We start from the raw sequence: 7882 nt of genomic DNA, 5'->3' as shown, positions 1-7882 counted from the left end.
CAACAGATAGAGGGCACATATTTGTTAATGCTACAATGATTCTGAAACTTAAGTATTTTTATATCTTCTAATTCTATATAAATTTTTTCCTGAATAGGATATTTCTTTAAATAACATATGTAAATTAATAGTCAATAGGAGGAGCATATGAAATAAGCTACTCTTTGGTGTGTAAGAAATAATAAAATGAAAACTCACTAGTATGACCATAATATAAAAAGAGGACGCAAAATATAGTAATGCATTTGTGAAGAAATTGATATATTTCTCATAGTGATCTATTTGTATAATACTGCAATCATTTTAGCAAACAAGTTTTGAAGTCTTCAAAAGGTGAAAGAGAATTGTATAGGATCCAGGCATTACACTTCTATGAATGTATTAAACAGAAGTAAAAAACTTTTTTGGACAGAGAATGTAGTTTATTGACAGTGAAATTCAATAGTATGCGTGAGACCCTGGAAATAATCTCCAAAAACAAATTTTGAAAAGACACACTATAGAGGATGTATGCTGGACAAATTCCTGTAACTGAATTTTACATCTATTTTAATGACTGTTCTAAAATTTATAGCATTTCTATTTTAAGATGCAAGTTTGTGAAAATTAGGCTTTGAAAACCTATGAAGGTACAATTTACTTCCAAAGCACTAAAATGTATATAATAAAAAGAGATAATATATTGTAAGTGAATTGCATGTCAGGAAAAAAAACTATTGTTAATACTTCTTCACACAAAATGCAGAATAGCTAAAAAGATGTTTTTGGTGTTGGCGAAAAACTCTTTGTAAACTACTGCATTTAAAACAAAGATGTGATTTCTGTTTATTTTGAGGGTATTTTTGTCCGTTTGAGTTTATACAGAGATAACTCAATCCAAAAGTATGTGTGATAACTGGACTACCTAGGAATTATGCATCACTTCTAAGTAATATTTTTATTATTTTTTATTTTTTTATTGTGAAAATAATGTACAGAGGGGTTACAATTACATGGACAAGATAATGAGTACATTTCTTATCAAGGATTGTAGCCTCCTCCTTTGTTTCCCCTTCCCATCCCTTCCCTCCCTCCCTCCCTCCCCACACAATCCTCCCCGCTACCCCCCCACCAAAGTTGTAAATTCCTTTTTGACATAATGACTTGTACATCTCATTGTTGCAATGGGTCCACCTGTAGCCCTATTTTTTCCCCGATGCTTTCCCTTATTTGCAATATCTAGTATATGTCTGAGTCAAGCAGAAAAGGTCAGATAAGGTGATGTTAGGGAAATGAACCCTAAAATATGTATTCAAATGTTATTTTTTCTCTCATGCGATTGTTTCTAACACATTTATAAGATTATTTCTTTGTTGCTCCCTCCTCCACAGTATAACCCCTGCTTTCACTGTATTTGATGTCAGTATAATTTGTGGAGGGGAAGGGGAAAAACTTCTAAGTAATTGAGAAACGTTTCTGGAAGGAAGTTTTAGCAAATGACAGAAGACCCAAATCTATGCATCTGCATTTTATGAAAGTCATGTTACTTACTTAATCCAATTGCTTATCTCTACTTTGCTAGGAAAAACATATTCTCAAGATAAGAGCCAAAAGCAGTGAAAAGAACAAAATACAAAATAATCTTGATTTATTTGTGAGCAACAAATGAAATAAAACAATTCAACTTAAGGGACTCCAATATTAGTGTATGTGAAGATGTTCCTGAATGCCAATATCCATTAAATTTTTGGAATTTTAATTTCTACTAACATATGAAAACTAGAACAAGAAAACAAATATAGACTTAGAGTGAACCAGCCTTGAAATCATTTTCTTAATCTTTTTGAAATTACAAAAGAATTGATATTCCTTTGCTTTGGAAATCATTTAAAAATATTTATCACTTATGATAATTCAAATACCAAGCAAGAGTAATTTTATATAATGATTATAAATATCATTTTATTGCTATTGTAAAATAGAATGAAAAAAATAGTCCCAATATATTACCTATCTATCATTATTCTTAACTTCTAATCATTACCTAAATATCTTAAACAATCTAAATAGTCATGTTTTTAACATAGACGTAATTATTCTGGACTTTTTACTTAACATTTTCCAGGGCTATGTATTCATGTTTCTAAGAAATGTTCACAGCAGTTAAAAGAGGTCTTTGTGAAATTAATGTGATCAATTTTGTTGTTGTGGGTGTTGTTTTTAATGGTTAATTGGAGATAAGAATCTAACAAGTACTTTTCTGTCTGGGCTAGTTTAGAAAACAGTTCTAAGATCTCAGCACCCTGAATAGCTCCTATTATAAGGGTCAGTTACAGGCACTTGGTTTCATGAAGTTTTTTTTTTTTTTTAATTTTAATTATATTTTAAGTTGCTTGTTTCACTATAATGTATATCATTCTACACATAAATTTTTATATATGTATATATTTCTGAGGAAAATAATCTCTAAAAATGTACTATTGTATACATAACACATATATATATAGAAGACAGATATATATATACAGAGAGAGAGGGAGAGAGAGAGAAGACAGACTCCCTCTAAAATATTTATGCTACTATTTTTGACCTTTTTCATTTGAAAGATATACAGTCTCTTTTTCTAAAAGTTTCCTACAATAAAAAAGCTAATATTTTAATAGAAAGTAGAGTTATTACTTTCAAGAGAATTTTTGATATACACATGATATTGTAGTAACATTTACAGTATATTACTTGAAAAGGTTCTGCCCAAATTCTTAAATATTTGATTGTAGTTAGGGGATGAGGAAGTTAATTCATACTGATTAGGAATTTGCAATGCTTCAAAAAAATCTATTCCATAATTTGTTATAAGCACGTAGTCAAGCTATCTGATATGGTTTAGTTTTTTGTTTATTTGTTCAAAATTTGGACAAATTTGTTCAAAATATGGACGCATGCACAGTGGTAACATTAAAATTATTAATCAAAAGACAAATAATAATAAAATAATACACACATATCTGACGTTCAATAATTAACACTTATAATGCTAATAATAATTTTGATGGAGAGGATGATGACCAGAGTGTAGCCTGATAATGACGATGTTGTGATTGAAAAGGAAAAAAAAACTTAGACATCTTTGAAGTTGGATTTCCCACATTGAATGCATAGTTATAAACAGCGTTGGACTACATACAATAAGAATAAAAGGAGGAGGGCTGGGAATTTGGCTCAGTGGCAGAGTGCTGGCCTTGCCTACATGAGGCTCTGGGTTTGATTCCTCACCACCACATAAGCAGAAAAAGAAAGAAGTGGCACTGTGGCTCAAGGGGTAGAGTGCATTGAGCTGAAGAGCTGAGGAACAGTGCCAGGTCCAGAGTTCAGGCCCCATGACGAACCAAAATAAAAAACAAAAACAGAATAACAAGAGGAGAGTTTGAATATCAGGAAATACAATCAAATAAGCAGGTAGAGTCAGTAAAAACCCTAATGTTTTTCCAGCAGTCTTTCTAATGTATACTCACCTTTCTTGGTGGTATTATTTTCTTATAAATAAAATCGTTTATTTCCATATTTTGATGGACTAAGATGTAGGTTCCAACTTTGTGTGATTAGTTCAAATAACATTCTCATATGGATACCATTCAATAACCAATGTTTTACAATGATATATTAAGAGTATGTTCTTCATTACAGCTGTAAATACATGACACAATTTACATAATACTACTTATATATCTGCAGGTACCATAAAAGGACACAGGCTCTAGGGCCAGGATTTAAAATTTATTTTTATTTCAGCATGAAACTATTTCTGACTTTATACCAACAAACTGAATTTGACTCTTTCCTTATTTGAAAGCTAAGTTAGAAAATGTAAGGACTCTTCACTTTTCTTTTTCCTTGCTCTAGAATTCAACAAATATATTCTTCAATATTTCTGGTAGATTAAGTCCATTTCCAGATGAGAAATGTAAGATCACCAGTCAATGTTGTGAGTAGATAATGATACTAGAATTTTTGTCTGAGTTCTTCACTCTGTGTGTTTACAAGGAGAGTCATTGGGTGATGGAGAGGACCAATATGAAAAGACTATGGGGAGAAATGCATACTTTGTAAACAGTTGTTTTAGGACTGAGTGACTGGTGATGAGTATTTGCAATAGGCTTGTGTCAGGGGCATAAAAAGGAGTACATAGAAATTACATTAGTGACAGAAACTGAGAAAATCTTGATCATTCATCTTATCTAATGGATGGAGGTAGGGTAAGAGGAAATCTACAGTGTTTCCACATCTCTGTCTCCTAACTGTGTTAGTTACATTCTTGGTGATAAGGACTACAGGTGGAAAAGATGGATTTAGAGGATAAAACTCTCTGCTAGTTCTAAGGTTTATGTTAAACAGATGCAAGTCTGTTTGAACATCATCAAAATATCCATGAACATAAATAGGAAAAATAATAATGAAATCAGGGACATTATTAAAGGGAAGAGTAAAAGGAAAGTTCTGACTAAAGTGTGAACAATGTGAGTATCAGTGTGGAGAAGATGGAGGCAATAGATAAATAAGGAAACAAAAAAGTAATAAACACAGATTTACAGAAGAAAAGGAAGGAAATAATTTTCAGAAAGATATTGAAGGAAATCTACTGTTTGGATTTGGAAAGTAAAAGGACATAGACAACTTCAATAAGAATAGTGTTTTGGTGAAAGTCATATTGGTAAAATGTTGAGATATGAATGTGAAGACATAAATTCTGGATCCATTAATTCAACAGATCATGTTGATTCTAAATGTTGGGTATAAATGCTTTAATTCTGACCTTAGAAATATTATACAGATATAACTGTCATGAACTTTACTCATTGGTATTGTGTGAATATTTTTGAAAACTTTGTTTAGCCAGGAGATTTTAGCTTGAACAGACAGGCCTAATTTGTCCTACAGTACCAATTAGTGACTCATCTACCCATATCTGTGGGATTTTATTGAAATATATTTAGATATATTTGGATATCTTATCAGCCTACTCATTATAAATGTAGGACAAGTAACACCAATTATTAGGTTGAATATACAGCTTTACTGATGTGACGGAAGACTCCAGGAATTTATTCCTCTTTAGAATAGAAAATGCCTCAATAGCCATTGACACATCATAACTGCCATATACACTATTGAAATCTAATTCTTGTTAGGTAAATCTCCATGCTGAAATAACCATGTCAACCAACCTGACAATAATTCTTATATGTAGGAAAATGTTCTTATAAACTTCAAGCTTTTATTGAATGGAAAAGTTCAGACATTACTCTCAATCCTAGGATTAAATTCCTAAAAAGATAAGACATTTTATTTTAATGCCTTTCTTTCATTTTCTCATACACATTGTCAAGTAGTGAAGGATTCTGATTTAACAATAATACAATCGTGACTTGTATTAACACAACATCTAGGATCTAATGTTAATTCGGATACTTACTAAATAGCTCCAAATTTTGTGGATATATATATTTCTCCTGGGTAAACTAATGAACTCCAGGAAAATGTCCCTAAGAAGCCTTTCAATTCTAATATCACTGTTTGTCTCAAAATGCTTTAAATTCTATATCCTTTAATGTGGGCATAGGGTTATATTGTGGAACTTTTCTCCTCAGAGAGTGAGTATTACCCTATTGCTTAACATGGACAAAGTACCTTCATTCATAGACTGGGCGTGTACAAACAAGAAGTGGTAGTTGAACAATGTTCTTAGCAATTTGTACAGATGAAATGGAAATAGAGCAACTATGAACAGAAAAGGAATGTGCAAAGAAGCAAAGGCACAAAGTAGAATGTGCCAAGAAAAGCTGAAGTATAATTTCAAATAATGTGCTCAGTTGTGAGGGTGTGTTCAGAGTACAGTTTCAGACAATGTAGTTGGATATCTTGGGGGAAAACTGCTTTAACCTATTATGGGATAATTGTACAAGTAGAAGCCCCTAACTCTGACTCTAATCAGCCACAACATCATCAACTTAGGGACTGTTTTCCAAGTGCAAAGTGAGAAAATAGGGCTGAGCACAGTTAGTGTTCAAGTTGAAGCAATGGCAATCACATAACTTTTCTTATAACTGTTCATTTATTTTGGAGCATATAAGTAGGGAAAAGCCAAGTAAATATTTTGCATGTACCTAAATTAAGTGGGACGTATTATATTGGCCTCACTTTAACTTAGAAGTTATAGATTATGTCTTTTTATACTTTAACTTGGGACAATGATCTACTGTCAGTTATTTTCTTCTCTTACCCTTCTTTTGCCCTTCCACTTACATAACTATTATTTAAAGAGACATAATTGAGCTTGAATTTCTAAGTTCTTCAAAATTATCTGAACTACTTCATACTTCTGGCAGCCTTCTATATCTTTCACAAGGGAAATATTTTGTCACTACCATATTTATCCTACATGATATTGGATATCTTCCTGTCTAATTCAGTGCAATATATACCTTAGACTCATCCTATATCTCAACACTTGTACCACCATAAAATACTATCTTACTTAGAAATCATGATATTAGTATATCTAGTGAGGTGGCATCTGTCATTTTTTAAATTTTATTTGTGAACATAATGTACAGAAGGGGCTACAATTACATGGGCAGGATAATGCGTACATTTCTTACCCAGCATTGCAGCCTCCTCCTTTGTTTACCCTTCACCTTCCTTCCCAGCCTCCCCCCTCTCCCCCACCCAATCCTTCCCCCCGCTCCCCTCCACCGACATTGTAAAGCTCGTTTTTGACATGACAATTTGCATCTGTCATTTTTGAATGGTCTTAAGTGTTACTTACATGCAATCATGTTTTAAAGCAATATGCCACTCAGTAAATGAACGAATTGACAAAATGTGGTTTATATATGTACAGAGTAAGTCTATGCTTCCAATTCATAAGGAAATGGAAAGACTTGGAAAAATCCTACTAAGAAAAATAAGCAAGACACAAAGAAACAGATTCCATGGTTTCCTTCATTTGTAATAACTAGGAAATATCTAAGATAGTCCTAGCAGATGAGCAGAATGGCTCCATAGCTATGTATAAATGACCATATAAAATGATGCTGAGCAAAATAAACTGCTAGATATGGAAAGAGCGGTTTTTCTTTGTGGTTGTTGTTTTTAAGGTACGATGTGATTTCTTTTTTTCTTTTGTGTTTTCCCCTTTGGTATGTCCAGTATTGTATTTTATTTCAGTATCCTGTATATTGTATATATATTTATCTTCATTTGGCAAGGGAAGAATAACAATAAAATGTCGAGACAAAGGACAAAAGCAAACCAATGCAATAGCAATACTCACAGGACAACATGTTGAAAATTTACATCACAACTTGTGAGGGGTATTGGGGTGAAGAAAAGTGTGAGAAAAATGAGGGAGGGGGGAGGAGGGGTATGATTGGGTGGGAGGGAGGGGGAGGCTGGGAAGGGAGGTGAAGGGTAAACAAAGGAGGAGGCTGCAATGCTTGGAAAGAAATGTATGCATTATCCTGCCCATGTAATTGTAACCCCTCTGTACAGTATGTTCTCAAATAAAATTAAATTAAATTAAAAAAAAATTTTTTGACATGTCATGTATTCAATATCTTACAGTTACTGTAATCCCTTCTATATATCACCTTGACATTAAAATTAAGTTAAAAAATAGCTACATAAAATATAATTTCACTGTATTTGTATAGTAAATATTATTCTATGTATATTACCTTTTAAAAAAATGAACATTTTGGCTGCTAATTTGAATTAGCTCTTTCTTTATCAGAGGGACATCAACTGTTATCAAACTATACAATATTTTCAGAATATACTTGCCATTCTTTGGAAAAAACATTATTTTAGTATTGTCTCATACTAAAACAGAAAACAGTTCACATCT

This window comes from Dipodomys spectabilis, unplaced genomic scaffold, assembly GCF_019054845.1.
Source record: "Dipodomys spectabilis isolate Male_0828 unplaced genomic scaffold, ASM1905484v1 ptg000306l, whole genome shotgun sequence".
NCBI classification, from domain to species: Eukaryota; Metazoa; Chordata; class Mammalia; order Rodentia; family Heteromyidae; genus Dipodomys; species Dipodomys spectabilis.
Note: the sequence above shows the minus strand (reverse complement) of the source record.